Source organism: Lygodium microphyllum, chromosome 8 (genome assembly GCF_053477565.2).
Source record: "Lygodium microphyllum isolate KBCC chromosome 8, Lygodium_microphyllum_v1.1.10, whole genome shotgun sequence".
Lineage (NCBI taxonomy): Eukaryota > Viridiplantae > Streptophyta > Polypodiopsida > Schizaeales > Lygodiaceae > Lygodium > Lygodium microphyllum.
The window spans coordinates 12,348,795-12,362,664 of NC_141142.1; the positions used below are offsets into that span (position 1 = coordinate 12,348,795).

A 13,870-nucleotide genomic window follows, 5' to 3' on the forward strand; every position below is an offset into this window, starting at 1 on the left:
GAGAGAGAAAGGAGAGAGAAGACTATAGAAGGAGAGAGAAAGACTAAGAAAAAAGAGAAAGATTATAAGGAGAGTGAAAGAGGGAAGAGATGAGAAAAACACTAAGAGAAGAGAGAGAAACATAGGAAAAGGAGGGAGAAAGCATCCATAAAATTTGTAAGGAGAGAGATGAAGGAGAAGAGTGACTTGTAATGATATTCAATTATGAAAAATCATAAGTCCCTGATACACATCCATGTGATAAGTATTATCCCCTTATTTTCCATGATTTCATATTATATCGCCTATTCCTTACATTCCATCCCCACTCAAAAGAAGTCTTTGTTCTCAAAAATAACTTGGGACTTGGTTGAAATGTAGGGAAGGTCAGAGTACTAACGCATGGTAGCTTCATGCCACTAGCTTTTCAACCAAGTGCAATGACCAATTATGTGAATCAAGGGTTCCTCTCGTACTAAGTTGAATTACTATTGCAGCACCACTCATTAGTAGGGTAAAACTAACATATCTCACAATGCTCTGAACTTAGCTCACGTTCCCTATTGGTGGGTGAACAATCCAACACTTGGTGAATTCTACTTCGCAATGATAGGACGAGCCAACATCGAAGGATCAGAAAGCAACATCGCTATGAACACCTCTAACTTCAAAACACTAAAGGATCGATAGGCCATGCTTTCACAGTTTGTATTTATACTGAAAATCAAAATCAAATGAGCTTTTACCCTTTTGTTCCACAAGAGATTTTTGTTCTCGTTGATCTCATCTTAGGACACCTGCATCATCTTTTAACAAATGTACCACCCGAACCAAACACCCCACCTGACAATGTCTTTCGCCTGGATCGGCACGTGAGCATGCCTTAAGACTAGAAGCAGGGGCTGAACCTTGCCTCCACTTCATGAAGTAAGTAAAATAATATTAAAAGTAGTGGTATTTCACTTGTGCTAAAGGCTCCCACTTATTCTAAACCTCTCAAGTCATTTCACAAAGTCGGACTAGAGTCAAGCTCAACAAGGTCTTGTTTCCTTGCTCGAAGGTGCGGTTGGCATAATCTCTCCCCTCATCGGAGTTGAGAGGCAGTGAGGGGGAGGCTATGCTTCAGGGTTGTCCCACAACTATGTGGGTGGAGAAGGAAGGAGGGTCCCGCCTTCGACCTCTCTCCTTTGCTCAGGGTGATTCCCCTTTGTCGTGCTCGTTCGGGCATGCTACCACCTTGATAAACCTTTTGCCCCTCCGTGCACACGAGGGTGGCACGAGGAACTTAATAAACCTTCTCTTGTCTCAGATTCCTCCCCTTAAGAGAATTGAAAAACCAAATGCAACAACTCTCAGCAATGGATATCTTGGCTCTTGCAACAATGAAGAACGCAGTGAAATGTGATACCTAGTGTGAATTCTAGAATTTCGTGAATCATAGAGTCTTTGAACGTAACTTGCACCTGTGACTCGTCCAAGGGCATGCCTACTTGAGCGTCCCTAACTCTCCCACATCCTCTCTCCTTCTTTGGGGGAGGGTGCAATTGGTCATCTACGCTTCAACATTCCTCTCTCTTGGAGCGCGAGGGATGCTGCGCTTGGCTGAAATGTACTGACACCAATGTGCATGACGTTGCTTCGTGAGGGTGGTTCATCTCCTTGTCATGGTTGTAGCTATTTGCAAGTGCCTCTTCCAGGGTACATATGTCAGATCAGGCTCTTCGGAGCTGGGGCTTGCTCTCGCCAAACCGAAATACAACTTGGACCTCAAATCAGGCAAGGCTACCTGCTGAGTTTAAGCATATCACTAAGTGGAGGAAAAGAAATTAAACAGGATTTCCCTAGTAGCTACGAGCGAACTGAAAAGAGCCCAACTTGGAAATCGTGTAGCTTTGTCGTGCGAATTGTAGTCTAGAGAGCAGTTCTCTGTAGCAGACTAAGCCCAACTCCCCTTGGAAAGGGGCATGAGAGAGGGTGAGAGCCTCGTCAAGCTCGGACCCTATTACTCCATGAGGCACTGCCAGCAAGTTGGGTTGTTTTGGAATGTAGCCCTAAGTGGGTGGTAAATTCCATCCAAGGGTAAATATGGGCAAGAGATCGATAGCGAACAAGTATTGCAAGGGAAAGATGAAAAGGACTTTAAAAATAGAGTTAAAAAGTACTTGAAATTGCTAGGAGGGAAGCGAATGAAGGCCATGGGTGCGCCTTAGTCGGATGTGAAACGGTGCAAATTGGTATGCTGCTCGACATGGGGTGTTGGTCAATGTGGGCCGATGAGGTGGGACAAGAGCGAGGCTTTGGATGGCCAATTGAAGAACAAAGCGTTTGCCACTTGTGGCGGGCTCTGCACCTGCACGCTCAGAACGCTGGCACTCTAGGCTTACAATGGCCACAAAAATGAAAAGGTTTTGAAGATTTCTCATGTAATAGATAAGATCTATAGCAAAAAACTAAGTAGACTATGTACGCATCCATTTAAGATGATAAAGATGAGAACTTAGCCACCATTTCTTCATAAAAAGATACTTGCAGACAATACATTGTATGATCTCTACTACAAACCCTGTTGTAGTAAAATGGAAATAATGATTGACATGCTTATTGAAATCAAGCATGCCACGTGTCAAAAGAAAGCTTATTTGATATTTTTTTCAGCCCATATGGTTCTTTTTTTTCTATAAGAAAATTAAGATTAAAATTATTGTAAAACAATAAGCTATTTGGAAACTACTTACAATACATGGGGTTTAAAGTGACTAGTTTTTAGCTAGTCAAGCCTCTTAAAGATAAAGGTTTTCCCCCAAAATGAATTTTGGTCTAAAAAACAAGGTCCAAAAGCAATCCTTTATCATCCCAGATTGAAAGGTATTCCAACATAATAATTTTCAAAGATGAGAAAATTGTCATAAATCAGGTGCTCCTTAGTACCTGTTTCAAATGAGTAGAAAGAATTATCCCCATAATCTCTATAATTGCATCAATAATCCCTTGGGTCATAAGAAAGCATAATTCCATCATCATCTTTATATACATCCATATCGTATGCATTTTATTCATAGTGTCCATTGTCAAAGTCCTCATGATCATATGAATACAAATGATTATACCACTCTTCTCTTGATTGTTTTGGTCCTTGGTTAAGTGTAAGCTTATGTATATCTTCAATATGTCATCATGGGATTGCTCAAAGACTTCAAGACATTCATATTTAGCATAATAATCTATATCCACAAGTGATCCATGTTGTTCTTCACCTACTATGTTATCCTAATATTTTTGTTGTTCTTCATTATCCTCTTCTCGTTCATCTTTTTTCCCTTTGTCTTGTTCATCTTCTTGCTCTTTATCTTGCTCATTGTCCTCTTCTTGTTCTCATCTCCTTGCTCTCCTCCATCTTCATCAGCAATACCTTGAGTAAGCAAAGAGTTTACCAACACACTTTTGTTACTCCCATAAGCATGCTATCCAAGTTTATTGGAGTAATGCTCTCCTAATTGCTGCTCATAGTCATATTGTCCAAGAAAAGATATACTATCACCATGTCTTTGCTGCTACTCATAGTATGTATTATCAATATATACATACTGACCATAAGCATAATTATTAGATGCATGCTATCCATAAGCATAATCACCAAATGCATGCTCTTGATTTTACTCATAACATCGATATACCAATAGTCATCTTATTCTCATAATGCCCATGAAAATGTTTATCCTATTGATAATACTCATCATGTTGCTAATAATACTCATGGTTATAATAATGAATGCCTGATAGGAATCTTGCTATGTTCTCTAACTCCACCCTTGTATGGGCAATGAATTGATCAACTAAAGCTAGAAGTTGATCAAATTTATCATGTGTTTGAAGCCAAATTTGAGAAAGGGAGCTTGAGCTATGAGCCATGACACTTATCAATAATCCAACTTTATCCTTCATTCAAATGAATCATAGCCTTTTGGTTTGATTATTTCCTTTATATGTCATACTTGTTGCAATGACCATATAACCATAAGCACATGCATTTACTACAACTATGAATAGTTTGCATATTGATGCTTTTTTTAAAAAGCCTATACCAAACAATATTTCCTCTACCACTAATCAAACAATTGCTACTATTAGTCAACTAGTTGGCTACTACTTTTTATCTTTGTTGCCAGCAATAATCAAGTTGTTGTTGCTATCTCTATTGATATTGTTGCCTATTATCTCAACAAAATGTTGATTGAAGCAATGGGAGTGGTGAAAATAGTGAACAAACTATTACTAACTATTGCTTCTGCTATGGCAACAACCACTACTCCTACCCCTTATTTTTCCAATATTGATGCTACCATATGAGCCATGCAATTCATGAGCAAAGATCAAAGAAGAAGAAGCACCATCTTTTAGAATCAAGGAGGGTTCTTGAACATATACATGCACTTGAGTCTTAGACAATTGAAAAAGCTAGAGTAGAGGTCTAGATATCTAGGTGATGCAATTGGGACCAAGGCCTTGTCTCAAGGATTTTATAGGAGAAATTATTTTGATCCACTCTTATAGAGACCATGAAGATATTGACATACCTATGAGTGCATTAACAATAATTATGAATTGTATACACTAGCTTCCAATACACCTCTAGTTGCCCAATGTCGCCTAATTTTCTAATACAATGTTTGCTATGCTCATACATTGGATATGAAACAAAATTTTTCTAAGGAGCAACAATGGCCTATTATTGGGCTCATTATTCCCAAAGTAGCCATATAAAATAGTCTTTTGATTTTTTGCCACAATAGTCTTCTAGTAGTTTACCATAGTTGCGGAAACAATTAGTGTTGATCCTTGATATATCTGTCCTTAGGGGGTAGTAAAGTGTGTTGTAATACCCTATAGGCTTGTTATGAGCTTTGAAAAGAAAGGCCTCATAAATCATTGTAGGATTGAAATCATTGCCAACATGATCACATATAGTACCAACATGAGCAAATCACTACCAAGCATAAGCATGCCAACATAGAGTACACAAATGTCACCATGATCTTTAAGTTTTTCTTGTATATTTTCACTTTAAATAGTAAAATTGGAAATCTCATAGAGTCATCTTTATAAAATATTAAAGAAAAAATATAATTAAAACAAATAGCAAGTTGAATGTATAAGAATATTTAAATGCTTAGATATTTAGGGAGAATATTGGATAAATCTTTTGAAAAAATGATAGTGATTATTTTACTTATTTAGGCAGAGTGCTAGGTGAGAATATAGAAAGATTTATAGCAAGCAATTGAAAATCAATACTCTTATCATTTAGTCAAAAAGGCTAGGGAAACTATGAGGAGATTTACCAAAACATTAATTCAAGGATAGTTGAAGTAGAAAAATAAAGAACATATATATGTTTTTTTGATTTGTACCTTGTGTCTCTATAGACACATTGTTAATAAAGATAGGGATCATGCAATACTATAAATTTGAGAATATCAGCCATTGTGCATGTATGGATGTGTTGTTATCAAAGATATGGATCATGCAATGACATTAGGGAAAATATGGACTCAAAAAGGGACTTGTAAGAAATTTATTAGAAATCATTAATCTTTGATTAGTCCCTCTTCTACGGTCATCATTCCATTCCTTTTTTCTTGGTAGAATGAACAAAAGAAAAGAAATTAAAGAGACTTAGAGAATTTGGCATGTTCTTTTCATGTCGTTCACTACTCTTTAGAAGAGAAATAATAAATAGGAGGAGTATGATTCAATGGCACCAATATGGAACATCAAAATTACTAGGTAAAGTAAAAATCTTAGCTTAGCTTCTAATTTGTGATACAAACCATGAACACTTAATTCATGAATATCTTGAATCTATATTGTATAGGGAGACATCTCCTTTGTTATTGATGTCGTATGCTTTCTTTTGAGATAAAAGTTCCCTATACATTTAATAAGCAGTAGTACTAGAGTCAATTGGATGTACTTACCAATGCAATTGAGACTTCTTTTGTGTAGGCCAATATAGAAATATGCAACTGATGTTAACAAGGATGATGCAACAGTTGTGATTTTTGAAGGTTTGTGATCTCTTCCCAGATCACTATCTTTCAACTCATTCGGCTCTCTCACCCATACTTTTTTGTACAAAAAATTCAATACTCCTATACCTATCATTTTATTCACATATTCCTTTGTTCCTTGTAATATATCTAGATTGGTCTATTTCCTAGATAAGTATTGAGAAAAAATGACTAGGGACTCTTCCTAATAATGCTTCTTCTTGTCCCCTGATCCTCCTACATTCCTAGGCCGCACCCTATTTTTGGTGGTGGACCCCACCTAAAAAGGAGGGGGCCTTACCCATATTTCACCCTAGTTAGTACTTGTTTTTATCCTCCAATATGGGACCCATCACTCTTCAAAATGTGCCACATTAGTAAGTTGGATTTATTTTTGCCCCCAATAAATGATTTTTTCACATTTTTTAAATAGAAAATGGATTTCTTTGTCTCAAAAGGTACTTAGTCATATTATAAGTTGAAATAATCATTGTTTACATATTTTTTAATAGTAAATTTCCTCCAAATCAAGTAATTTTTTTAAATATATACACATGTGGCACATGTGACTTATAGAGTTAGTTACATACCTACTTTATGCTCCACTATTCTTCTGAGGCGATCCAATAGGTCATGCCTAGACAAGAATTGGAAACTCACATTTCCCGTTGGCATTGACTAGGATCGTTTTTGCACTCTACATTGCCTCATGTATATATTTGACAAGCTCTTGAAGTTGCACATAAAATATATGCATATATGGAGAAATTTGAGTTATTAAAGTCTATATGCGTACATGGAGTTAAGATCCAAAAAGACCAAAAGACATCAAGGATAACTCATGATGTAGCCTACAAGATATCTATAAGTGGGAAAAAGGCCAAAAGATTCTTAAGTAATATGATCGATAAGTTATGATGATGAGGACACCTCCACTGAGGAAAAAGCATATGTACCATTTGATTAGGGTAGATATGAGGAGTGTAAAGATGAGCGATAAGGAGATAAGGAATATTGTTTCTTAAGCGAGGTGACACACTTTGATTTTGGGAGGAAGGAGAAGAAAGTCCACACAATGCCCAAGGCAAAAGCATTACGGGGAAGGTGCTTGCCATCAAAGGACCCTCTCCTATGCAGCAACCCCTTTCCCTTTGTACACCACATAGCAATCCACCCCAGTGAGGGAGACTAAAGCGGACTAGTCTAGGAAATACTTGAATATACCAAAACCACCTAGTAAAGTAGCAAAGAGTCCTATATGTCCTCCTAATAAGAAAAAAAGGGTAAAAATAGAAGAAAAATGTGAGAAAAAGCCTGCTCAAAGCATGCACAAGATACAAGGAGGAGGGAGGGAACAAAGAGTCAAAAAGAGAGAGACCGAAGGATTGTGGCACTCTAGCTAGCCATGCCAATCTCGTCGATCTTTTCCTCAAATCTCTCTTTTTTGTGTTTTTTTGTTTGTGTTTTTTGGGTCTATTTCTTCCTCTCCAATAAGATAGGCAATCCCAAAAATTCTAAGCTTTGAGCCCTCCAAAAAGAGTTTAGGTTGTTGAGCATATCCTCTCTTGTCTCTTCTCTTGTAAGAAAAAGCAGACCATCATTTTCTAGACTAATAGGTATCCCAGATCACTTGTTGAGTAGCTTTTCTACTATAGACATGAGAAAGACAAGCTCGTGAGAAGCCAATGCTCGAGAGGTCATTAGACCCTAGTGATAACTACTCATTTTCCTACTCGAGATTGAGGTTTCCTCCTCCTTTCCATATAATAGGGGAGCCTTTGGGTAGGCCAATAAAATTTCTCTCTATTCTATCGAAGTTTGAAAAAGTGATAGCTCTTGCAAAAGGGGGTGGCGCAATACCCAGAGCATGTAATCTCAAACTCCACCCCAAACAAATGCATGCATGCTTCCTTGACTTTAGCTCATAGGGTTCCCTCCCTTGTCAGGCTAGCTCTGTTTAAACTCGGATAAAGCAACATCTTTAGTAAAGGCTTAGAAATATCCTTTCCCATTGGGAAAATACATACTTCCAAAAGAAAGGAGAGTGGTAAGTCTCCCACATATTAGGTGCCCATGCCTTGCCCTTTAAGTCAAACATAGGTATCGTGTGGTATGCAACCATATCTAATTCCTCAAGAACCAACTTCGGTGGCAAGGTAGTCTTTCCTAAAACCTCTTTCATGGTCCCCTTGAGGTCCCTCCTAAGGTTTGCTACGGTTGCTGATCCCCCCCTCAATCTAGGGTATCAATCTAGGATAACCAACCAAATGCTTATTAGAAGTTGCAAACAGTTGTTGTACAAGGCACCTTCTCTGGAAGTATCGGGTAGTTCCTCCCCTAAATAGTTGAAATAGCATATAGCTAGCTTTGGCTATGCTAGAAGAGTCATAGTTAAGGTGGTTTAGTAGCTCTTGAAATTGATGAGGGAGACATTTCAACCGTTCCTCCACACACCTTGATAGATCATCTGCCAAGGGATACACCCGTCCTTCCATTGTGGTAGAAGAAACTAAGCTTTTGAGCAGGTCTAATGAGGCAGCTGAGATTTTTCAAACTCCTTATATAGGGTGAGCATTTCCCTTTGGTTGGGTGCTCTAATGGGAACTAACTGAATAACCCTGACAATGATTTCTTCCTCCATCCACTCTATCAGGTCCAAATTGTCCAACTTAGGGTGTTCTACTAAGTACTCCCTAGTAGTATGGTCTTCTTCTTTAGTCATCCCAAAAATTTCATTTTCTTCTAGATTTCCCAATTCTTCCCTTCCCTCCTCCACCTCCTCTAAAACCAACCTAAGAGCATTAAGCACATGATTAGTGGCATTTTGATTATTCTTAGATCTGAGGAAAAGATCGACATGATCGCCATCACCCGCTCCAACCAGATCATCAACCAAATTTTCAATTGGAGGCTTAGGGGGTAATGATTCCTCCCTCCTTCTTCTCCTCTTGTTCAAATAGTCTCCTATCATTATAAAACGCCCTCCAAGGTTCTTCCTTGCTCAGTATTTGTACCAAATGAGACTTCACATTATTTTTTATTGGCTCTTCTGATTGGTCCTAGCTTAGCCCAATCACTACCATCTCCCATTCCTTCCTTTTTTGCACCACCCCTACAACCTTTAGATCAGATGGAGTCGTCCAGCACCTCTCTAAAAGAATAATAGTCGATTGGTTCAATTGTGTTAACTTTTGCGTACTGTACATAAGATTCATACAGAGATCTAGGTGTGGGGATTTTCCTTGCCCCTAAGAGGAGCTTGTTTGTTAGGGTAGAAATACACCTTTTTCTAGAGATCCAGTCTAACAGCTATGTGTGGTCTACTCCCCCTTCGGTTAGCTCATTGAGGTCCTCCACGTGTTTCCCAATGCAACAATGCTCAATGAGAATGGAGAGTGCCCTAATGAGTCCACCTACCTTTTTTTAAATATTATCTACTAGGTATGGGTCTCTATTCCTAGCTACCCTAGGAGTTAGTATGTATATGAATCAGTGCCTAAACTTGCTTGTTCTATCTTGAGTGTCCCACATGGTGTTGGTAGTGACCTATCAAGAGTCCTTTGGGATCTATTACATGAATTGGACCATTCTTTACCTCACATGTGACTCTATCCCCAAAATGATCTTTTTGAGCACAGAGCACTATGCATTATTGACCTTGGAGGGAACATCGCAAAGTGTAAGTAAAATCTTATCCTAGACTTCCCTCATTTCAAACTTGTTAGTGAGTCAAAGGATATCAAGGGCACAACAAGATTCTCCCATGATAAACTCAAGGAGCTGCACCAACATAGACTTTCTTGTAGCTTTGAGTCCCGAGAGGTACAAACACACGTGCTCTTTGTTATTTTGGATAAAGAAAAGCTTTAGGATGGCCATCAATAGATTGATTTTGAATGGATTATGATGCCAGAAGGCATATTTCACGGTGGATTCCGTGAGGTTTTGCGGTGGATTCTGTAAAATTTTATTACCGGGGCTCATACACAAAGTGGATTCTTTGTGCAAGAAGTCGATGGGGACACCTATCCTTTTCGGTCGTTTTGTTAATTTCATGTGTAGCAGGTGATTTCACAAAATGCATATTTAAATTAATAAATATTTATGAGTTTAGAGTACGCACTCGTAATAAATTAAGGTTAGGATTGATTTCTAACCAATTTATTTATATAGCTGAAGACTATTAGGTATTCACTTTTGTCGGTTTAATTGTATTATTTTTTTAAACAATTGTGAATGCTTCAGTTGATGTGTAGAGCAAGCAGCGGTGGCATTGAAAAGCATTGGAGGATAGTCTGTATTCAAATTATCATCAATCTTTGATAGGCGTGTATCTTAGGTATCGCGCCTATATTTTGTCGCGCTTATTTATTAAAGCACTTGATATTTATTTATTATTTTTGTATGCGCATGGACGCACAATTTAAAATTGGACATTGTATTTGGGTACTGCCTAACCTTCTTGGGCACCCATTAGCTTTAATTCTTTATTGGCACAAAAGAAAACTCAAAAGCTAAAGCATGTTATTTTGTAAATTGGGCTATTATTTGAGCTTGAAAATGAATAATATATTAAATACATGCTTTGTGGAGCACTCACACAAGGCATGGGGGGAGATTGTACCCAATTAGTCTCTTGTTCATGTCGTGCAAGCTTTCTTCATTGGTTTTGGTGTAAAAAGTAGAGTTTTTTTTGTTCTTGGGGACCTTCTGATGCTCACTACACGCGTATACGACGACTGATTTGTGCACCAGTGGTATCAGAGCGAAGCTGAGATCGAGAGCTTCCAATCGCTTACCATCTCGCGCGAAGGCAGAGCTCCTGGAATGATCAAGCTCTACAATCAGTCTTGTCGTGAACAATTGATACCAGCGTGTTCTTGGCAGTCAAGAATCCCCTTTTGTACCCTCTAATCGCGAGAGACCAGCCTCTGTAGGCGAAGGACCGCCGACAAAGCTTCTCTATCAAGTCGTGGACTTACAGATAATAAATCCTCCATATCTCTCAAAGCTTTAAGGTTAACCTTAATAAGCTTTATAAGAAGCTAAGTAAAAAGCTTCCTTAAACTAATTCGTAAAACGGCGGCAGCGGCATGTACTAATCGACGTTAAAACAGCCGTCAACATACTCTTGTCCACGAAAATCACGCAGAGTTAATAAGGCTTTAAGCTTTAAGTCCTCCAAGTACTCCAAGTCTCCTAAGCAATTCAAGTCACAAAGGTCACTAAAGACTTCCTCAATAACTATCTTAGAGGCAGTTCATATTCAGAAGCATACGAATCATTGTATTACTCTCTGGAAGTCCCTGTTCACACTTGCAGATTTGCTGAACTAGTTTCAGCAAGAACAGAAGTTCACATGCAGACTATACACAGTTTATATGCAACACTATTCTCTTGGAAGACGGTTGTGACAACGAATACCGCAATCATAAAGGAAAAAGACTACGAAAGCCAAACAAAATATACAAGCCTTGTAAACCCGTCTTTGAGCTATACTCATCCCGCTAATAAGATTTCGAGAGTGTGAGGTCTTTTGGAATTTCACAGGATGACTGAACAAAACATGGACGATCTTATGCTGAAGGTGATTTACCTGAACCAATGATGGAGCAAAAGTTGGATTTGATTATGATGCAGCTTGAAGAAGAACGAAGAGCCCGATAAGCTTTGCAAGTTCAATTGGCCAATCTGCAACGATCTACCACCGACCAAGATGGATCGCAACTCGAAGATCTTATACGACGTACCATCGATGCAACACTTGAAGCCCAATCCATTCGCAAAGAAACAAAGATAAGTAAAGGAAACTTCAAATTTCGTACTTTCAATGGATCACGCCATGGAAAGACTGTTCTTGCTTTTATCAGTCAATTTGATGATTACTTCCATGAAGAAACATATGTTGAGAAAGACAAAATTAAATGTGTCACTAACCATTTAGTTGACCGAGCATCCTTATTGTGGACTGTGGTCCGCAAGAGCATTGATTGCTCCACTACATGGGAGACTTTCCAAAAGAAATTTTTGCAGGATTTCATTCCTCCTCAATTCCATGAAAAAGCCATCAAGCAATGGGATCTTCTACAACAAAGAGATCGCGAACCTATTTCCCAATACACTAAACGTTTTTGGAATGCTCTACTGCAACTACGAATGCTCGAAGATGTACCTGAAGCAACTCATAAATGCAAGTTTATGTCTAGCCTACTTGGACATTTCTATGCGGAAGTCAATATGTTCAAGCCAACCCTTGAAGATGCAATTTCCTTGGCTCATGACACTGAAGATAAGATTCGCATACGAGACAAGCGACCGCAATAATTTTCAACTAATGGTAACTTTGGTTCCAAACAATTCAATTCAAATTTTCGAAGATTCAATCAAAGTTATTTTCTTCCATCTTCATTCCGTAAATCTTGGACACGACCACCTGCCTTGCCATCAAACACCAATCCAAACCCTAAGCCATCCCCACAATCAAATCCCAACATTCTTAAACTTCCTGCCATTATCAACAATGTATCCAAAGCCAAACCCATAGTTTGCTACAAATGCCATCAACCTGAACATCTAGCAACCAATTATCAATCCAAAAAGCCACATGTCCATATTAATTATCTGGGAGCAATAGAAGAAGAAGAACGTGAGAAAATGCCAGACTTTACGGAAGATGATGACGACATTGGTACTACTTCAGATACTTTGCAAGGTATGCCAACTCCCCATTCTTTGTTAACAATGAAATGTTTTGTGCATGGTAAAGAAAATACTATTTTACATGATGATGGAAGCACACATGACTTTATTTTTGTAAAATTAGTCAAAAAATTGAATTTACACAATGTTTCTACACATTATCGCATTAAAGCTGCATTCCTAGGTACAAGATATAATGGAACACAAGAGGTGCATAATTTAGAAATTAAAATTGGTGAATATACTGAACGAAGAAATTTCTTAGTTGTACCTTTGCAGTCTAGTAACATTATCTTAGGAATGCCTTGACATCATCAAAACAATCTTGACATAGATTATTCTACACATTCAATTAAAATTTATTTTCAAGGAAAATAAATCACACTACATGGTATGCACGCTTCCAATAATTTTTCACTACTTACTCATACTCAGGCTAAACGTGCATTACGTAAAAGTAGCAAATCTTATTTAATATGGGTGAATGAAATTCAAGGTAAAGAAAAACAGATGCATCCTAGGCATATACAATTTCTTGCCCAATTTCAAGATTGTTTTGTTGTTGATTTACCACTTGGATTACCACCTTCACGTCCTAAAGATCATAAGATAGATTTAATTCTTGGAACACAACCACCATGTAAAGCACCATATAGATATAACAAAATTGAACAGAAAGAAATTCAAAATCAAATAGAGTAATTGCTTAACAGAGGATTAATTCGACCTAGTAGTTCTCCATTTGGTATACCTGTCTTATTAGTGAAAAAGAAAAATAATACTTATCGCATGTGCATTGATTATCATGCCCTAAATAAAATTACTGTTAAGAATAGATATCCGATTCCTAGGGTAGATGATCTTATGGATAAGCTACAAGGATCTACCATATGAATAGATCTTAAATTTGGATATCATCAAGTAAGATTGGACAAATCTGATATATTCAAAACTGCATTCATAACACAATTTGGATACTATGAATTTCTAGTTATGCCTTTCGATTTAATTAATGCACAAGCCACATTTAATCGTATGATGAATCGCATATTTCTGAAACATCAGCATTGTGTCATAGTTTTCTTTGATGACATATTAGTTTTCAGTAAAAATGAGAATGAGCATTATAAATATTTTTCTTTAGT

The 13,870-nt window shown here is 37.8% G+C and overlaps 1 non-coding gene and 1 pseudogene across 1 annotated transcript; one reads left to right on the forward strand and one right to left on the reverse strand.

Annotated features, from left to right (window-relative positions):
- Nucleotides 1-337: 337 nt before the first annotated feature.
- On the reverse strand, nt 338-1,039 carry LOC148031971 (25S ribosomal RNA; annotated as a pseudogene; the record flags this gene model as incomplete).
- A 287-nt stretch (nt 1,040-1,326) lies between these two features.
- LOC148031972 (5.8S ribosomal RNA) lies at nt 1,327-1,479 on the forward strand. The gene has a single exon (XR_015691781.1). It is a non-coding gene; the product is annotated as a 5.8S ribosomal RNA (ribosomal RNA).
- The last annotated feature ends 12,391 nt before the right edge of the window (nt 1,480-13,870 follow it).